The following is a 21,280-nucleotide window of genomic DNA, read 5'->3' on the forward strand; positions in this document are numbered from 1 at the left end:
GAGACCCATTAGAAATGCGGCAGGGTCATGGAACCTCAGAATCTAAGTCCAAAATACCTTTGACCCAGTAATTTATAACAACAGAAATGTACTGCTTATAGTCTGGAGGCTGGGAAGGCCAAGACCAAGGAGGCAGCAGATCCAGTATCTGGGGAGCCCTCGCCCTGTGTGCTTCATCGATGCCGCCATCTTGCTGTGTCCTCGTGTGGTGGGAGGGGTGAGTAAAGTCCTTTGAGCCTCATTTTCAGAAGGACACGAATTCCATTCCTAAGGACTTTTCCTTATCACTTAATCACTTCTCTAAAGATTCCTCCTCTTATTGATTCCACACCAAGGGAATAGGCTTCAACATGTGAATTTTGAGGATACACAAACATCCCGACATGGGCAGACAGTATCAGTCAGTGATTCTGCACTAACAAACAAGCCCAAAGCTCATTGCTTCAACCACCAGAGGTTTCGCTCTTATCAGTGCTCCATGTTCAGTGCAGGGGGAGGAGTCTCAGCTCACCGTAACCCGCTGGGGCCCAGGCTAATGGAGGCTCCAACATTTAATAATCTTACCAGGTCGACATGATGCTTCTGGACTACACAAGAGAGGAAAGAGGCAGCAGCTCAATGCTTCAGCCCAGGAGGGGCACAGGGCATTGCTCTTTACCTTTCATAGTCACATGGGTACACCGTGTTCTAGGGGGTGAGGAAGTGAGATTCTGCATTATCTGCAAGGGGAAGAGAACAGAATATTGATGAGCAGCAGTAATGTCCACAAAGAACCCTCTTTTTCTTTGTCTTCACAGTGTACTGGGGAAAGTAAGAAAATAGGAATTCAGGCATCACACTTTGACTCTCTCTAAGACCTTTCTCGATGAAGTAGGGCGTACAGTGAAGTGGATCCTAAATGTCTTTTCTCATTCTTGATAAACTAGCCCTTGTTTACTAAGAACCTGTGTATGTTCAAGGTGCTGTGCCGGGCGTTATGGAAGGGGACAGAGTCCATTAGGTACGGTCCCTCCCTTAAGGGAAGCTTGTGGGCTCTCAGTTTCTACACAATTACGAAAGTCAATTGCCTGGAATAATCACCACTTAATACGTTCCAAAGACAAATACACTTCTAGATTCCTGGTGTCTTTTCCCCCCAAGTAGATGGGAAGAGAGTGGTAAGTCCCCTAACCGTAACCGCCCGTTCTGATTTCTTCTCTGAGTTCTCCTCCATGATCATCAGGACTCAGCAACACAGCCCGGGATTTGGGATATGTCCTATCTTGATTAGGTTTGGTGTGACACCTTAGAACAGGGCTTCTGCATAAAATACAGAATGTCCGGTTAAATAAGAAGTTCAGAATAACAACAAATTCTAGTCTAAGTATGACCCACGCAACACTTGGGACATAATGCTAAAAAGTGACATCTTGCTTATCTGAAACTCTAATTTAACCAGGCATCCCATACTTAACATCTGCTGACTCTATCTTTAAACCCTTCCTCATAGAAGTGCCGCAGTCCGGCTGCAGCCAAATAATGGGGGGGGGGGGGTGACGAACAACCTGTGTACATTGATACAGCAGGAGTGGGAGCCATTTATTGTAGGACAGGAGGGGTATATATACATTCCACACAGCTTATCTTAATTAACATGAACTAGATACAGCAGTCAACCAATCAGGAGTCTCCACACTTAATGGCTCGCTGGTGTTACTTCACAAACCACTCCCTCTGGAAAAATGCCAGGCGCCATCCTGACTCGTTTACAGACCCTAACATAGAAGTCTCTAAGCTCACTCGGCACCATGGCCCTTGCCACCGTCACACCATTATTTCACACCAGCTGCACTCGACTCATTTCTGTTCCTTTAACTCCCCCAGTCTGCATCTGCCTCAGGGCCTTTGCATGGGATGGGTCTCTGCATGGAGCACTCTGATTATTTGAGAGTTGAGTCTTCCTCTTCTTTCTCCTTCTTAGCTCAAATGCTCTGATCGGGGCTCTAAAGTCACACCCTCTTGCTCTGTCCCCACGGCTCTCTGTCTCGTGGCTGTTCACTACAGCAGCTGTCCCTCTCTGCCGTGAGCCTAGTTCTGTGGCGCGTCCTCCTGCACTCCTGTGTAAGCTCCCCGAGGGCAAGGATGGGCTGTATCCCAGCACTGACAGAGGGTTGGAACGAGGAAGATGAGGACATGGTAAGCATTTATGAATTGAGCCCAAGGCTCCACTGTCCAGTCCTTGTGTCCATCTGGGGAGTCATGGAAAGGGATATTGGATGGCCACATGTATCTACGATAGGCTTAAATATGGTCGGGAAAATCCACACAAGTGGAACAATGGACGGAAGACCCGTGGAGGTGCCGAGCTGGTGGACTGCTTTCATGGAGAAGACCAGGAACACACGCTGGTGACGTGAGCTGAGTTCTACGGAACTGGAAAGAAGGGGCCACCCAAGGGAAGAACATTCGGGGCACAGGAGCACCCCGCAAGTTCCAAGGCAAGAGCATCCTTGGCTCCTTTGAGGAATAAAGAGTTGGCCAATGTGGCTGGAATGGCCCACGCCAGAGCGTGACCCGGGAGAGAGCAGTCAGAGTTTTACTTTGAATGCAGCCGGAATTCAGCGGAGGACTTCAATCATGGCAGCCACATGCCCCTTGAGAAGACCCTCAGGCAGCAAGGATGAAAACGGACGGTAAAAACAAGACTTAGAGATAAGCCAAGTGGAAAGCCATGGTGGCCACCCAGACCAGGAGGGTGGTGGGTTGATGGAGGTTTCAGCATTGGCCACGGAGGGAGAAGGGGTCAAGGTTAGGATATAATTATGAGGCATCACCAATAAAAATTGCTTAATTAACGAAGAAGGAAAGGGTGTAGGAATAGATGAGTAGATTCATCAACAGATAGAGAGTGGACGGATGGACGGATGGATGGATGGATATGGATTGCAAATGGTGGACGTTTAATGAGGGGGTGGATTTTGGAGGACATAGATGGATATTGAATGGACGGTGGCTGGATGGAAGGGTGGATGGATAGTGGATGGACAGACAGGAGATCAAGAGTGGATGATGTACGGGGCTGGGGATGTGGCTCAAGCGGTAGTGCGCTCGCCTGGCATGCGTATGGCCCGGGTTCGATCCTCAGCACCACATACAAACAAAGATGTTGTGTCCACTGAAAACTGAAAAATAAATATTGAAATTCTCTCTCTCTCTCTCTCTCTCTCTCTCTCTCTCTCTCTCTCTCTCTCTCTCTCTCTTTAAAAAAAAAAAGAGTGGATGATTACCAAAGAAGAGGTAGGACGTGATTATTAACAGCCTGGACTCTGGACTCAGACCTGTCCCTTTTTGAACTTTAAAGCTGACACACTTTATGAGCAGAAAAACTTGCAGCTGTAGGAGACTTTCAGAGGCCACTGTGTCCCCCTGAAGAGTGGACCACACCGTCGGCCTGTGAGGTGACAATCAAAGGGATGATGTGACCGTTACGTCACACCAGCGCCCAGCGCACAGTGGTCACCGTTGCCATCTCTGGCATCTTGCATATCAGCGTGTTACCACACCAAACCCCGGAAAAACAAGAACAGTCACATCCAGGGTTTGAAGGTTTCCTTTAGCGAAAGGAAGAGGTGAGGCAGGAGAAGGGCCATAAACTGTTCCGTGCCTCAATTTATTTCATTCATGATTCTGAATTCCCTTTGATGGTTTTTAATAGAGGGAGGGCTCTGGTGAGTTTGTGTGAATAATTAAACCTTCCTGGATTGGAACATAAGCTGGAGGAAGCTCATTTCTCTGTCAATGACGTGCACCAAAGGAAAGCCCGGTGGACATGCTTTTAAAACTAAATCATTTTGTGGGCGTCCTTTTTTTTTTTTTTTTTTAATTCCTATCTTCTCAGTCTGAGACACGGAGGCTTTGCTGGGTTCCTCTGTGCCCTGCCCTGCCTTTGCATGACTTTGATCATTGTGGTGGAAGGGGAGAGCAGAGAAGGAGGCTCAGGACCTTGGAGATGATGCTGTCACCCAGGAGCCCACCAGCCTCGCAGCACGACTCCCCCCCGGTCAGAAAGGCATCTGAGGTCCTCACAGGTGCCAGGACACATGGAGCAGAGATTCCCACTCAGACCTCTGGCTCCTCTGTGGAGGCTCTTCAAGCGCTCCTCGACTTCTCTTTGATTGGCTGCTTGGCCCGGATCGGTTCCTCAGCATTATTTACCGTGTTTATTCATTCTCCTCCCTCCTCCTCGTCGGCTGACAGCTATTGATTTCAGTGCACGATTGTGCCCTTGGCCTCAAGTAGTTTTGCAATTGCTTCCCCAATTTTCGAGTGAACTTTATCATTTCTTTGCTTGGTGGAGCTCGTCTTTGTTCTTTGGGCAATAATGGATGATTCGGTAAATGGCATGTCATGGCGCAGGAAAGATGGGAGGGCGACCTTTATTAGATTACATCTGTTTTCTCCACCCCGTGCTCCGTGGCACTGTGGAATTACCATCAGAAGGCGGCAACAGGGAATGAGCTGTCGGTAGCCAAGAGCTTCCCAAAATGGTATTAGTAATTGCTTTTTTGATATAGTAATAATTACTGATAATGATTTCCTATAAATCGCAGCAGTTAATACATCATGGCACATATTACATATTCAGTTGGCTTAAAAGCTCCTTCAGCCTACGGCTTGACTCCTGGATGCCGCCGCTGTCCCCACCCGACTTCCAAACCTCATTCCTAATTGGAACCCTGTCACCCTCCACGTGGAGGAGTTGGGGACAGAAGATGACCTCAATGGCAGCGGGGCTTCAGGTGCATTGCCACGCCCTGTGGGATCTGGGTCCTGCCTGTTTCCTTACTCTCTCCCATGTTCCCTCCTCGGTGGCCATGGTGGCATTCTTTTAATTCTCCCACAATTCCAGGCTGGCTCCCACCTCAGGGCCTTTGCACCTCTTTTCCCCTCTGCCTGGAATGTTGTGGCTGGCATCTCCTTTTCATTTATTCATGTCTCAGTGACAATGTCTTCAAACGTGCAAATGCCTGAGATATGTCCCCCGCCCAGGTTCTGTCTCTCAAGTGTGTTTTTCATCAGGGCAAAGCCTGTGTCTCGGTTCTGCTCTGCCCTCCATTGGAATCACCCCGATTCCCTTGGGCCTGCAGGCCACTTGACTCGCACAGCCTCGGCCATGGCCTGCTGAGCCCACTGCGGCCCAGCTGGCCCTACCTGATGCAGCAGACCGACTCTGGTCACATGTCCAGAGTTCCTGCCGCTTCCCAGGGGACAGAAGTGGCATGGTCCAGGGGATGGGAGCCAGCTCCCTGAACAACCACAGAGGTGGCCGTCCATCTGAAGTCCTGCACACCCAAAGGGGCTGACTCTCCGCGGCACGACTGACCAGTGGGAATCGGCACGTAAATCACCTCTCCTCCCTGGCTCTCTCTCAGGAAGCACCTTGAGGAATCTTTTCTTCTTGCATGACACCCACAGGAGTCTGTCCGTCCTGCAGACCACCTGCTGAGCAACTAGCCCTGACTCCCCTCAGCTCGTCCCTCAGGGGAAACAGCCCAGCCACTCGTCACTCATGCTCACCTGCCCTCCCTCCCCTCCGCCTCGCAGCCCCCGGCTCTTGCACCGCCCAAGTGAAACACAAGAACGATAATCTTTGCCTCAAGCTGGTTACCGGAGAATGCAGGAAAAGACAATCTGTGGGACTGAGAACGTTTACTGGTACATACAAAACATTCAATCTATAAATGGGGGGTAAATGGATAGATAGACAGGAGGAGGACAGAAGGAAGGATTAGATAAAAGGATGGGTGGTGTATGAGTGGATGGGTGGATGGATGGGGGATGGAGGAATGAATGAATAGATGGATGAATGGACCGGTGGATGGAGGGATGGATGGGTGTGTGGGTGGATGGATGGATAGATGAGTGGATGGATGGATGGATGGGTGGGTAGATGAATGGATGGATGGATGAATGGATGGATGCATAGATGGGTGGGTGGGTGGATGGATGGATGGATGGAAGAATTTATGGATAGATGGGTGGATGGAAGAATGGGTGGATGGATGGATGAATAGATGGATGGATAGATGGATAGATGGATGGATAGGCGTATGGCAGTCTGAGGCACTCAAGGATCAACTAGACAAATCAAAAAAGGTCATGATTTATATCTCCCTCCATAGTACAATCTCTCTCTACAGATGTCTCAAAGTCAACATGCCCAAAACTAAGGTGACCATTCTTTCCCTCAGCACCTGTCCTTCCTCCTTCCTCTTCCTTGCCAGGCTGTAAGTCCTCACTTACCATCTTCATCCAACCTACCAGTACGTACCTCCTGTTCTGCTTCCTGTGTGTCTGAGGGCTCTGTTCCAATCTCTTGCTCCATGGCTGTTGCCCCAGCTCCGGCCATCACGTCTCACACTCATGGGTGCCCAGCCACCAGGGGCTTCTAGCTGCCTGTCCATGGTCAGACAGTGTCCTGGTTTAGATCCCATGAAATCAGACCCCGAGGCCAGGGCTTAGATACAAGGGCTTTATTAGGAGAGGATTCTAAAAACCAAGAAGGAAGAAGCAGGGGAGTAAATCAAGGAAGAAGGAGAAGCCAACCAACAGAAGGAGATTATCAAGGTGGTGGCCATGAGTGACCGGCTCGACACCGCCGGGACTTTCTGGGGAGTGTGCAGAACCCCCGCCCCTGTCCTTGTCCACAAGCGGCTGAAGCTGGAGCATTTACCCCCAGCACCCATCCCGCTGGCACAGGGCTGCCCCTGGTGCTGGCCAGGTGGCCTCCATGGTGGTGGAAAAGGCCCTGGAGCAGAAGGTAAAAAAGACACAGGATACAGGGGTGAGTCTGAAGGCTGGGACACTGTCCCCTGCAGCCGAGGCACCTGCTGCGGAATGCGTGGGGCTTTTTCCTGGACTTATTCTGTAGAAAGCGACTACGGCTAGTGAGGAAGGGCTGTATCTTCCAGGGGACACAGGTCCCACTTACGGAAGCCGTCTTGATTGGGTCCCTTACCGGGTGGTGTTCCAAACAGCGTGAACCGTCTGCTCAAGACTTGAAGGACACATAAACCACTTTCCACTGGCCATCAGGAGGGGGTCAGCCCCGCAGCGAATTTGATTTGGCAAACGTTTGTTGAACAGTTAAAAAGAGCTGAGTCACCACTTCAAACTCAGAAAAGAGCACGAGATGGAAACGCCTGACGTGCCCAGGGTATCTGTGACCAGTGGCGGGGTCACGGGAGAGCAGCGGATCAGGATGAGCCTCTCCACACAGCCAACTTCCCGTGCCCCTGTGCACCCAGGTAAGCATCTGCCCGGGGCAGGGGCAGTCGACACCTGGGACCTGGCAGGGAGACCATCTCCAGGTGGGCAGACCTGCACCACAGTGGGTAGCTGTGGACATCAATGACACACTCCCAGAACCCCCGGCACGTGTGTGCCACCTGCTCACAGAGGCCCATGATGGTCTCCGCTTCCTTACGTCCGAGCAGGAGAGGCTGCCGGTGTCCAAGCTGCAGCAGTGAGAGGTCATGAAGGGATCCTACAAAGCATCCCGGGGACCTCGTTCGCCCAGGTGTGTGCTGGAAGTCCTGGAAGGCTTCAGCACTGACGAAAGGTGCTCCCTCTACGTGGGTTTATGCACAGTGTTGTCGCACTGCCTTTAGCTCAGACGCGTGTGCTGGCTGCCTTGGTTCCCAACGCAAAGCTTTTCTCTTCTCTTTCCTCTTTCGAACCCAGCTGAGGAAGTGTCTGGCAAGTAGTCGGTCTCAGACAGCAGAGAAGGAGGGCCGCAGCCATGCCCGACCCCCTCGATTCAGATCCTGCCTCTCCCCTTGGCTGGGTGGCCCTCTTTGGAAAATTTCCTGCCCGCTCAAATTCCGCACCTGTGAGGTGGGATGATGAAAGGACCTTCTTACGGGATACGGGGAAGGCAAAATGAGTAAATGAAAAAGCTTTTAAGGCCCCTGGCAAGTCCTCAGCCCTCCATGAGGTTAGCTGGAATTATTCATGGTTTTGTTGTTGTTTAAGATCATTAGAAAGTGGCTGGGCACTGGGCCAGTCTTCTAGAAAATTCTGTGAAATATTAGTACTTAGTCTGATTTGGAAAGAGGGCAGGTTTCAGTTTCCATCTCTCCACTGAGCGTCAGAGGTCAGCGCTACCTGTCATATTTGATCCATAAAAGATCTACGTGGGTGTCGAGATCTTGGTTGGAAAGGAGGAGATCGATTTTTGCTTGGGGTCTCACACCGCAGGGAACTTCATTTTTTGAAGTTAATAATTTAGTGAGCATTGACTGTGGTTCTCGATTGTTCAGGGCAAAGACGCCAAGCTAGCTGGGAGATGTGGGGGATCTACGCAGAGGACGACTAGAGACTGTGACGGGAGAGAAGACCAAGCCAGTGGGGAGATTAAGAGGGGACCCTGGAAGATGCCTATCGAGGGGTTCTGCCTCCCTCCCGGGGAATGTTCTGGAACTTGTATCCCCAGGCAGAGCCCTGGAGGTGTACAAGCCAGCCAAGAGCCAGGCAGCCCTTTGAAACATCCAGGCAGGTGTCCCCAAGACAGCCTCCCCATCTTCCACAGCCCAGGGTGGCAGGGACAGTGTGACGCTTCCTGATAGTGGCACAAATATAGCTAGAGAGCCTGCAGGCATGAGGCAGTGATTGACAGCTCAAGCAGCAGCAAACTGGAAGAAGGCCACATCCCGGACAGAGCCATCTACCAAGGACAGATGGACCCTCATGCCCTCACCCTGCCCGCTCTAACCTCCACACCAAGATGAATTCCTACCACGACGGCAAAGTCAGGGCCCAAAGAAAACATTGATGGAGGTACATACACGTAAAGCTTGATTTCTTGCCAACACTCAGAACAGTAAATGCAGGCTGATATGATCTCAGGAGGGGAAGGAGCCAGGAGGGATCTTCGACAAGGGAGCTTTATGGAGTTGCTGTTAGTCCTGGGGGAAAACATTCAGGAACGTTCCCTTTCTTGGCCAGCGAGGGCAGGAACTTCCCTGGCCTCCTGAAGGGAGAAACGCATGGGGCTCACGTCTGCACGGGGCACATGGGCCCCATGGGCTCCAGGTCTGTGGGAGCCGATAGATAATGCTGTGGTCAAGGTCATGGGCTGTGGCACTTGGCTGCCTGGATTTCTTGAAGTGTCCTTGGGTGAGTTACGTGACCTCCTAGACCTTAGTTTCCCCATTCGTACAATGGGGGTGATAGTCATTCCTGTTCCCTAGAGTTGTCCTGAAGCAATGAGTGAACATGTACCGGACTCCTTTACGGCGATCTCCACAGCAGGCAGGCCAGGCGGAAGCCCGCTGTAAACAGGAGCCTTTATTATTCTGATTCTCTTCCCATCCAAGTTTAGGCTGGAGCTGTGAGAAGCAGGACCTCTCATCTGATTTCCCTTCCAACCACAAAATGCATCCAAACACCAGGCTGTTTCCTAGATAGGAAAGTCACATGAAAACACAAGAAGTAAAGCTACCAATATTCAAATCAACACGGCAGGGTGCCCACACCCAAGGTTAGGGGCCCACAGCGTCAGGGGACACGTGACATAAGACGTTGAACAACCAGAGGAGGAAACGAGGGGCCACGGGTTTGCACTAACACATCCCGTGCTCCTTCTTCATTGGGGACATGAGCTCCTTACAGACGTGTGGCCCTTGCCTCGGTGGCCTCTTCACTCTGCGGATGGTCTCCTCTGCTCTGCAGACACATTTTAGCTGGATGCGATCTCACTGGTCGCATTTCACCTCCGTTGCCTATGTTTGGGGATTTTATCCAAAAAGTCATCGCCCAGACCCTACCGTGGAGCTATTCCCCAATCTTTTCTCCTAGTATTTTACAGTTTCTGGTCTTGTGTGAAAGTCTTTTATCTGTTTTGGAATTATCTTTGCACATGGGGTGAGGTCCAGGGTTGGTTTCATCCGTCTGCACGAGAATATCTCATTTTCCCAGCACCATTTATCGATGAGACTATCCTCTCGCATTGAGTGTGTTTCGCATCTGGGGAAAATCAGCTGACCATAGGTAAATGGATTTATTCTGGGCTTTCGAGCCTCTTCGGTTGTTTCATGGGTCTGTTTTTATGCCAGTACCATGCTGTGGTGATGACTGTGGCTTTGTAGTGCATTTTGAAATCAGGTAACAGGAGGCCTTCGGCATTTTCAATTTTTCTGGACTCCTTCCAGTTAGAGGGGAGGAAGAAGCTCAAGAGAACTCTCCAACAATATGGCGGCTGTGGTTAATCACAGCATTAGTGGACTTGAAAATTGCAAAGACAGTAAATTCTTGGTGTTACGTGAGGTAGTACGTATGTTAACTCGTTACATCTAGACACCTCACAATGTATGTACGAGTCAAAACATCAGGCTCTGCACTACACATACATAGAATTTTTGTGAGTTGAAAAAATTGCCTTTGGTGCTCACGTTTCTTCCTTGAACCAAGTGTAAGAGTAGTAATTTCCAACTTTTATCAATCATGTTGTCCCAACAGTGCTTCATAACACACAGCCTCAAAACCTCAATGGCATCTAGTAAACACCATTTTTTTTTTTGCTCCGGGATCTGTGGTAACTGCCTGGGCCCACACACTCTCCCGTCGGTGGCTGGCTGCAGCAGGATCAGGCAAGTTTGCAATCTTGGCCGTGCTCTCTCACAGGCTGGGCCCTCATCTGGGACAACTGGGTCAACTCGTCTTTGCTCCATGGGGCTCATGCTCACAGCAAAAGCAAAAGAGTTAACATCTGCGATCACTCTGTGGGCCAAAGCAAACCACAGGACTGAGCCTGAAGTCGGGACAAGGGACACAGTCCCCACTCCAGCCCTCATATGACAAGGAAGAAATGCCAATACAGCTAGCAAAGGGTTTGAATCCAGGGAGGGAGTAGACTTGGGACCATCTGTCAATCAATCTATCCCCGAAGGCAAAAGAAGTTGCCCTCATCCACTGCAGGAAAGGAGATGGGGATAGTTATAAAAGTGATTAAGTCCACCGAAAGGAACATCACAATCGCTCCTGAAACCAGAACTCTGAGGCTATTAAATGGCACATTCCTTTGGGGGACCTTTCTGGCAATCAGAGAAACATGGATTCTCACATCCGCTCTGAACTGAGAACACAGTGAAGTCTCTCCCAACACTTCAAGTCTCACCTACTGCAAAGGAATTCCTCCGGGTCTTCAGAGTTGGATTTTTCCGGCATCTTGCTCAAAGAACTTCATATTCCAGGAAGTACATATCCACCTAAAATAGATGGAAAAGAAGTTTAAAGAAATTGAGATTTCTCCCCACTTCAGATAGACTTGACTCCACTTGAGGATGACAGTTTGAGAGCTCTCCCTTTACTGGTCCCGCCCACCAATCCTCAGTTAAGACCCACTGGGGAGATCACAAATGAAATGATTTTTAATATGATATCTACCCCAGGACTCTACGTCCTCACCAACCATAACTTGTGGTTGAAATTCTAGTGCCTACCCCTAATCCTAGGAAAATAAATTGAAGCTGGAAAGTAACGAAAATTTAGGTTTGTCTTTGATTCTCACGCTATCGTATGGTTCTGATATCAAAGCTGCCCTGGGGACAGTCTTGTTCTCCTCTGTGGTGCTTGATAAGAGGAGCCAGCCGCTTTCATGGCCGGGATGCTTAAGATTCATAAAAGACGATGTGCAGTGAAGATGGCTGAGGCAGATAGACTGGGCAGGTAGACGTTGTGATCATCAATTTTTAACTAGGTAATAAGGGTTGACACCGCACCACCAACACCTTCTGGTCTGGGAGGAGGATTCTGTCCTTTGTCCTTCACGGAGAATTTCACAGAACCGCCTGGCTGAATTTCAAGTACTGACCACTGGGAAGGACCAGGCATGATATTACTCTTGACAGGCCATGGGTTTGACCTCGAGCCTAAATTCCTTGGCAGCTCCCTATAAATTATGGGTTCGGTCATTTTCTCTGAAGCCATTATTTCCATCCAGTGTGGTTTTGCTTGTGGCCAAGTTAAACAGAGGAATCCATCAGCTGTGTGTATATTCAGAAGAAAAAACTTTTTTCTTTTCTCTCTCTCTCTCTTTTTTTTGATGGGGTTGAAAATGACCTAAATCAGATTCCCAAAATCAGTGCTGCTAAATTCTCTTATGGCAACTTATGATGCTAGGGATAAATCAACAGGTTACTAATTTCCTTCCACACTTGATTGAAGCTCTTGATTCAATACCAAGTACAAGTGCTCAGGACACCTCCTACTTATTCGTTCCACCTGATTCTCTGGGTCACTGTGGAGGAGGGGACGCAAATGGCGTTACAGTAAAGTTTTCCACGCGGATGACGCAAAACCTCCCATTTTTTTAAGTACTAGCCAATATGTAAACATTGTATGAATTTTCTTTTCTAATATGAAATTTATTCCTATTCATAGAAATTAGTGGGAAAGAAATTCAAACATGAATCTCCCTCTGCCCATCTCCTCTCACATGTTTTTGAGTTTTTGTTCTGATCCTCTTCGTTTTTCTCACCTGTTGATTCTGCCAAGCGAATGTCTGCATCATGTAGTCACAGGTTTCAGAAGAAAACTCAGCCCAAAGGCTATTGATTAAGGAGATAAGTTGATACATTAATTCGAGGAGAACTGACATTTTCATGCACTTCAGACTTTTTTCTTCTAGGAAAAAAATGAGAGGTTGGCTCGTTTGTTCATATCTTATTTTGTGCATCCCCGAAAAGATTTTTCTAGTCTTCCTGGCAGAGATCCCACCTCTTTCTTACAACGCTGCTTCTTCGTATCTCAGGTTCCTTCATGCAGTTAGGAGGGTGGGGTTCTCTCTTCCCTTTGTATCTTCTCACTGGCTGTTGCTGCTGCAGGTAAAGTTGTCCCCTTCTCCCTACTGTTTACCAACCCATCCACTTTACCAAAGCTGATTAACTAAGAGATTTGCGGGTTACTCTCTTGATATCACCAGGGACCCTGGGATTTCTCGTGATTTTAATGAGAGTACTTCTGCAGACTCCGACGGTCGCTGCTGGTTTGTGCTAGATATTATTTATCACGCTGAGGGGACTTACAGACCCAACACGGAGGCTGCCTCCCCCTTTTAATTAGGAGTGGGTATTGAATGTTATCTGGCACCACTGTCGGTGCAGGCTGTCTGTAAACTCTGTGTGATTATTTCCTTTTTTATCTGTATAAATGTCTCCCTTTGTTTTAATTAATAATGCTTTTCCTCCTTGGAATCCTATTCTGTCTGAACTAGATAGTCCCACCCTGCTTTTTTTTTAAGATAAAAAGAAAAAAAAAAAGTCTTTTCGCTTATGTTATTTGTTAATTGTTTTAACCTCTTTCCATATTTTTAATCTTCTATACTGTGGGCTTTCGGCGTCTCCCACAAGTAGACACCTAATTAATCCTGGCCACCGGCCTACCTCGTGCCAAACAGGACATTCAGTCCAGGACGCACAGATGACAAGAGAGAGAGGCCCTGGCGGGAGGCGGCGGCCCAGTCTGGCCTGCGTTGGGCACTGCCTTGGTGAGTTCAAGGACACCAGGAGCTCCTAGGAGGATCTGACCCGTGAGGAGGAGGGCGGCAAAGACGCCCAGAGATGACGGGAGGCTGGTCACAAGATATGCACACCAGATAACCAAAAGGAGTCAGGGAGCACGGGAGCTTGGGTGCCTCTGAGCGCCGCAGAACTGGGGGGACCGCACTTGGCCCCCACTGTGAATCGAGAAGCTGGCTGCTTCCCACTGACTCTTTCCCTCTACCTGGTGGTTTCTGTAATTCATTCTGCCAACAAACAGCGTCTCCACAGCACCGCCTCTGCCTGGGGCCGTCCCGGGTGCAGGGGGCCCACCAGGAGGAAGGTGTGGGCCGCCCGCCATCGCCATGGGGCGCGGGTTCCCGGAAGGCCAGCAGACGGTGGCAAGCAGAGGCACGGGGTCCTTTCCAACCGCAATAGCATCGTGAAGCGCTCTCTCGGGTGGCTTCTCATCTGATTTAAAAGTGAATCCAAAGGTCTCCCCCAGACCTTGACCCTACTGAGTCCCGTGCCTGTGTGCGCCTGTGCACACACGACACCCCCCACCCCCCCACAACCCGTGCAACCCCCCTCTCTGCCTCGCTCCAACCTCCTGAAGGGGACCAGGCACTCTTCCTCCTCCATCTCTGCACTGGCTGCTCTGCCCCGGGGTCCACACAGCTTGTGCCCCCCTCCCTCACCTTGTCCAGTTGGCCCTCTGATAAGCAGCGACCCCTCCCTCCAGCTAACCACTCCGGAGGCTCCGTCTCGCTCGGTTCTGTCTCTTGGCAATGCCCAGCTGAGGATCACGGACGTGTCTGTGTCTCTGTTTATCTTCTCCATCCGTCCCTCCTAGTAAGAACTTTCTCTGCTAAATCCTCTGCACAGGAATGGGGCCCAGCCAAAAGTGCAGGCTCAGTGGGTATTTGTTTAAAAACTGAAGGAGGCACCAGATGGTGTTGGGGGTGCGGGTTCTACATGATGCCGAGAGGGAGGAAGGGCCCTCTGCAGGCAGGAGGGTCCCCAAGGGAAGGAGCTGGAGGGGCTGAATGCTCAGGCTCCCCTCCAGCCTCACCATCCGGTCTCTCCTTTCACTCAGGGAAGAGCGAGGGGAAGAGCGAGGGGAACAGCGAGGGTTGAGGGAGGAGAGGGGAGAAGCTGTTCCTTTCCCCCCCACCCACGGTGTGTCTCGTCCCACCTTGTTTCAGACTCGTGTGGTTTTTGGCTTTTCCCTTAAAATGCATCTGGAAATGGTCCCCGTGCCCTTGATTTTGCCCGAAGCAGGGTGAAGCTCCAGCTCCACCTGCTCCCTGAGGTCTTCTCCATTCCATGAAAATGGCTTAGCTCTCACCATCCTCAACCCCTTTCTCCCTAGGTTCTCCCCGTCCTGCTTTGCATTCTGGGAGGGATTCTCAGATTCACACCTGGGTCACGGATCTGGCCCCCTGTGATGCTGATCCTGCCCTTTCTGACAGGAGGGAGTTTTAACTCTGCTGTTGCCATGCTGGTTTCCTCTCAATACCTCTCATCTCCCCAGTCCCACCTCCGGATCAGGGCTGTGCCCAGATGGTTCTTCCACTTGGCCCCCTTCTTTCTGAGGACCCCACTGGTTGTGTCTTCTTGCATTGTTTTCTAAACTTTTCTTCTGATTCCTAGAACACATCATTTTCAGAGGGGAGTATTTCTTCTGAACATCATGGACGTCTCATTCATTCATTCATTCAATAATGCAGTTTATTGATTGCTCACCCGGGGCCAAGCCCTGAGCCCTGAGCCAGGTCCTAGGAGCAGCCCAAGGCCACCGAGTCTCTGCACCCATCCATGGCAGAATCCAGTGGGAAACTAAGCAACTCTACAGGCAATTTTTTATTAAGTGTGACGAGTGTCACTCATAGGACGTACCCCTTGTGCTGAATCCAGCACAGAGGAGGAGCACATAGCCTTGTCCAGGACAGACAAGGAGCAGGGGCGAGGGGGCTGCTTCTCCGTTCTGAGACGGTTTTCTCACAGCCCACTTCAACGTAGGTTTCCCCCCAACTTCAGTCACTCTCAATGAGCCACGATGATTCAGGCTCCTCACGTGGAGACGGATGGAGTATGAGTTCCCTAGCTCTGTCAGTGCCCTCTTGGGTGTCATGCAAACCCCCCTTCACGTCTGCAGACAGGTGACAGATTTGCAGCATGTGTCCCCATCTGCATATGAAGAGGCAGGTATTCTCCTGCCCCTCTGCTGACCTTAGGTGAGGTCCTCTGTCCCCTCTGCCAGGCTTCCAGTACCCTGATCCATTCTGTGTTGTCCAGGAAAAAAAATAACAAAAATCTCCAGTCGGCAATGCTGGTATGACTCTTCCGGAATAAGCGATTCCAGAGCAGACAGTGCCTTCTCAGACGAGACCCACCCAGTACAAGTCAAAATGCATTCGGTACAGTTTACGGGGAACTTCGAGGCCCGGCTGCATTTCCAGTGCTCCCTGTCCTCGGGAGAGACGGTCAAGATGATGTCAGGGATCAGGAAAGTCCACTAGCATAGAGTGCCCAGGAGACCCCAGTGAAGCAGATTCTAAGGGAGGGAAAGCAAAACTGTATTTCTCTAAGGAAAAAAGAAAAAAAGAAGGATGAAATCAGGGCTGAGGAAGAAGAAGACAGCCAGGTTTCAAGGAGTTCAGATAAACATTTAAACTTGTTAGGAATCACGAGACTCCCGGAACGAGGCGCATCATTCATTCCCAGGCAGTCAGGTCAACAATGCCCTGGTAGAGAGGCAGCCTCCTGAATTATTCTCTTAATGGAGTTCCCAGGTTAAAGTAGATTTCATTTAAGGTCAATCAATAGGCAATTTTATCCAGGCGTGGTGATTAAAAGAAAACCATAAAGAGGTCTGTGACGGTGATAATTTTATCTCAATCAGACCTTCCTTTAATCCTAGAGAGCTCTGGGAAAAGCGTACCACCCCAGGTCAAGGTAGGGGCATCGGACCCTATTTCCCATCACCCCCAAAGGAGAGTGTTCATCCCCCACCCCCCAGCCACATGGTTCAGTCCACACCCCCAGGCAAAGAGAAGAAATTCAGGCTCCTTCCTTTTTCCAGTACACGAGGCACATTGGAATAATTTAAATTAGCAGGGTAGGTCCAGTTTATTTCTTGAATTCCCAATGATCGGTCACAGTGAATTAATATGAGTCAGAATTTTCATTTGACAGAAGTGATTATATTAGGCTCCTGTGAGTCTCGGGTCCCTCCAGCTCTTCTTCTTTATTAGAAGTAGCCTCAGGAAATCAGCAGGAAATGAGAGGCCCAGGATCATGTATCTCCGCGATCCACCATTGACTTGGTTGGGAAATTAGGGGGTAGAAGGAGGTTTCCAGAAAATGAAATTGCCTTCAGGTCTTGAAGATTGATTCAGGTGCTTTCAAAATGCATCGGGGAATTACAACATTTGAAGGAAAGGGGTTTCCAGTCTCCGTCATCTGTCTTCGGGGATTTGGTGCAACCAACATTCTTTCTCTGAATTGCGGGTCCTTGGAGTGAAATATTGTATCTTTCTTTTCCTACATATAGATATATATTTTTTTTCTTAATAGTCCAGAACTTTTTCTAAAAGGACATTTTACCTGATCTAGCATTTTGGGTTTATTAGACAGGCTTTTCCAAGGTTTGATATTTATTTTCTCAGCCTGGCTTTTTACAGAGTCAAGAGAATGAAGAAGAAAGATCTTTGTTGCCATGTGGTTATTTTTAATAAATTGAGCCTTAACGGGGCTGCTGCCTGCCAGTTCACACACAACCCAACTCTGCTGAAGTTTCCATGCTTTTTCAAAAAAAAAAAAAAAATCCCTGCTGTGAGTCTAACAAGGGAAAAAAAAAAGCCCTGCATCTTCCCTCTTTGCTTATCAAGAATCAAAATAGGAACAAGAAATGTTTGAAACAATACAGACATTGCACTAAGGTATGTGAAAGGGAAGAAATCCCATATTGCTAGGAGATTCATTGACACGAGAATACATTCTCCAGATTGATATTCATAGCCTAGTAAATAATGATGTTAGGAGGCTAGGGATTTGATATCATCCTTGATATTTTTATTTTCCTGAAGGCCACAGAAAAATAAAGCGTTTCTTTTGGGGACAGGAATGGCTTCCAGAAAGACTTTAATTGTTATTGCTCTTGAAAAGGTTCGTGATCACTGTAGGATACGTTTATTAAAATGATAGATGAGGAACCGTCACAAAGAAAATAGAAGGCTAATTTCTGATTCCCTTGGAAATTCCAGCTCTGAGGCAGCTTGGCAGCGACTTTAAGAGTGGCACTCGATTTTGTAAATCAGACTGAAGCATGTCTTTGGAGTTGAGACCGTCGTGAAAGTATGTGCGTTCCTAAGTGCAAAATATAACCATGCCCACTCTTAAATGGGTACAGTCGGCATTTGAGGCACTTAGCATGAGGGTTGGAATTCAAACCCAGAAATGAGGGGCAGGATGCAGAAATGCCTACTTGTGGATCTACAGAGCTGCTGGCTTTCTTTCTCCTGCATTGATCTTAGCCTGGGACAGCGGAGGAGAACATCTTTATCGTTCTGTTTGCCTAGGCTAAAGTTATTGCATATACTTGAATGCAACATTGTGTTTTATTTTCCACCTCTGCCAAGATTCAATCTACCAGTATTGAATATCCACCGAAAGACCTCTGGACTACCACAGGACGTGCACAAAGGAGGTACAGAGAAACCCCTGTGCCTCGTTTCTCCCTCCAACCCCGATAGCAAAAAAACCTCAACGGACACCTTTTTGTTCTGGGATTCTGACTCATAAGCAGAGAAAGGGAGAAAGTGAAACTGAATCTCAATTATAAGAGATATAAGCAAATCGGTGCTTTTATTACATTTATGGAGTTTGGTCCTTTCAATGCTTTATTTAATTCTGTTACTAAAGGGGAAAAAATGTATTTTTTTTTAAATTCAGCTATAAGAGCCTAAAAGAAGTTTGAATAGCAGCACACGGTAATAAATCATTTTAAAAGGAAAAACATTTCTCCAAAGTAAATCAGAGTCATTTCACTGCCTTAGAACTTGAGTTTCCATGACTTTGGGGAGGTTTTCAACTTGGAGATGAATAGACTAACCAGGAAAATAATTCACTGGGGTTTAAAGCTGGCCATATGAATGAGCACAGAATTGAAAACAGAGTAAAATCACAGGGAAGGCAATGCCACGGGTCGCGGGCGGCTTACCCCCTTCGGCCTGAGGAGACATTTTATTTGCACGACCAGATGGTGGTGGGGATTGAGGGTCTGGGATTCTGGCAGGGTTAGGCCACCAGGTCCAAGACACCCACCAGATCGATGCATGGCCTAGTCAGTGGCCCCTGGGAACTGATCCGGGGTGTGACAGGGCCCAGTGTCCACCGAGTAAAGGAAAAGGCGCAGTGGCCAGAGCCCGTCATTAGGAAGACGTCATGCTAATCGCCCGCCTGTGGCTCCATAATGTGTTTAATGGCTTCCCGTCACCTTCTGCTTGAAGCCCAAGCTCCGCAGCCTGGCTTTGATTTCTTCTCATCTCTACTCCGCCTCCCGCGTCTGTGCTTTTACAAGCGGCTCCTCCTCTGCCCGACTCAGGTCCACGTCCAGGACTCAGCCCAGGCTTCTTTCTTGGGAAACCTTCCCTGACCTCCTCACTGGTCCCTGGCTCCTTCCCACCCCCCCAGCACCCTGAGCTCCTGGGTCCCGGGCTAATTCCCAGGGTTTCTCTGTTCCCCCCACCCCCACCTGCTGAGAACCACCGCTGAGTGGGAATGGCCCCTGGCATTTTGCCAATAGTGTTGGTTGAAAGGCGAGCCATTAAGATGACGACTTTTGAGTTCTTGCCGAGTTCCCGTTGAGTTCCGGAGTTGGCGTTGGCTGGGGAAGTTGGGTGGTGGGAGTTCTGGATGGTGTGTGGTGTTCCTGGAGGAGCCGTGTGGGTGGCGTTCGGGCGAGTTCCCGGGGAGCGTGTGTGGAGTGTGCTGGTGGAGTTCAGAAATAAAGTTTGTTCCTGCTTCAGTGGCTCGTGATTTGTGCCCAGCCCGACTGCGGCACCCACCCAAGCCCGAGTGTCCACCTCAGGGATCCCCACCTTTATCCTGCGGGGCCCGTACTGTCCTCTCACTATGGACTCTTCTCCAGCCGCCTCCTGCCTCCTCTGGACTCCAGCTGGAGCCTCCCCTTGTGGTCCTAGCTTCCTAGCTGGGCTGGGCTCTGCGTCTGTTTCTGGAACGCATTTTCTAAAATAGAAACACGCCAAATCGGACACCACCCTCCGGCTTCCAGCTAGAAAGGCACAAAGTCGAGGGCCAGGGTGCGAAGAGGGAGGGACTGAACTGTCAATCCTCAGGCCCCTTCCCTCTGAGCCATGGATTGGCCCAGACAGGAGCCTTTTTCCAAGATGACCTGTCCAGTGGGGCAGCCCCTCGTCCACAGCCCGGATCGTCTTCGCTTTCTTTCCTGGGAAAGGCAGCAGCCCCCAGCAGCCCTCGGGTGTTTGGTCCTCCCTTATTGGTTCCTTGACCCCCGCAGCATGGCCAACGGTTCATCTTTAACCACACCACAGTCACCCTCATGGACTCCTCCGTTGCCTTTCTGCCAAGACCCTGACCAACCCATTGCTAGCAGAGTCCCCGGGCCAGTTGCAGGAGTCCTAAATATTTAACGACTGTATTTGATAAAACCAAGGTCCTACCAAATTGGACATGAGGGGCCTAGAACTCCGAACCCCAGCTCTGGCCCCGGCACATGGTGAGTGCAGGCAGTCTGTGGAACACCCACCTCCCAACCTGCCCGCATACCAAAGGAAGCCCCGTCCGGTCCCCCCACTCCCTTGCACCCCGTGTCGGGGCTAGGTGCTCACCCAAACTCCCAAGAGGGAGAAGGCTGCCCGGAGACTGCTTGGGATCGATTCCTCCTAAGCTGGAAGAAGATATCGATCCCCTGACAATCGCTGTCTTGCCTTTCTCTGTGTGAGGAGCTGCTGAAGGCTGGGGTTGTGCACAGAGGCGGTACTTCTGAATAACAATGGCGCATTGTCCCATTATTGATTGTTCTGCAGTCGAACAGGGTTAGACTTGAGGCTCATTTCATGCTCCTCCTTCTCCCTCCTTCCAAAACTTACCCAAGACTATTAAGAGGGCAAGGCCGTGTAGACAGAAAGGAGTTCTTTTACTTAATATGAAGATGCACATCTCCCGGCCAATTGCATTTTTATTTCTTCTCAACTGCTGAAAATGCTTCATGGTGACAGTCCTGGCAAGTACCCTGGCTCGGGCCCCAGAGGGTTGGGTTCCAGGCCTCCTCCTCACCAGCCCTCTTAGGAGGCCCCTGCTGGACTGAGAGGCCCTTCTCTCCCGGGCGGGCACTACACCTGGCCATCTTCTCCAGCAGGCAGTATCTGGGGCCTGCCATGCTGTTCGAGGCACACAGAAATGGTTGAAATTTAATTCTTTTGACCTGAGAAGAAAAAGTGCATAGAGTAATGACGACTGTACAGGGATGAATCCGTTTGCATTCTCTGCCTCTGTGTCAATGTGGTTGTAAAATATGACTCTTGGTATTTTCCCTGAAGGAAAAGGAGGTCCCAAAGGCCTGCAAGTCTTGATGTCACCCTGCTTTGCAGAATATGGGCCCTGAAGGGGTTCCAGGCAAACCAAACCTGGAAGTTCAAGGGCGACACTTTCCCTGGGGGAATCATACCCCCACTCGCAGGTGCAGAGTCTGCTTCCCATCCAGAAGCCAACTAGTC

The 21,280-nt window shown here is 49.7% G+C and overlaps 1 protein-coding gene and 1 long non-coding RNA gene across 3 annotated transcripts in view; one reads left to right on the forward strand and one right to left on the reverse strand.

The window, feature by feature from the left end:
- Window positions 1-21,280, forward strand: part of Kazn (kazrin, periplakin interacting protein) — an 892,501-nt gene that overhangs the window by 464,504 nt on the left and 406,717 nt on the right. The gene's annotated exons all lie outside the window — the stretch shown is intronic.
- LOC120890636 (uncharacterized) lies at window positions 834-20,507 on the reverse strand. Its single transcript, XR_013427438.1, has 4 exons — window positions 20,393-20,507; window positions 11,156-11,246; window positions 6,311-6,528; window positions 834-1,299 (listed from the first exon to the last, which is right to left on the reverse strand). It is a non-coding gene; the product is annotated as an uncharacterized LOC120890636 (long non-coding RNA).

Source organism: Ictidomys tridecemlineatus, chromosome 11, assembly GCF_052094955.1.
Source record: "Ictidomys tridecemlineatus isolate mIctTri1 chromosome 11, mIctTri1.hap1, whole genome shotgun sequence".
NCBI classification, from domain to species: domain Eukaryota; kingdom Metazoa; phylum Chordata; class Mammalia; order Rodentia; family Sciuridae; genus Ictidomys; species Ictidomys tridecemlineatus.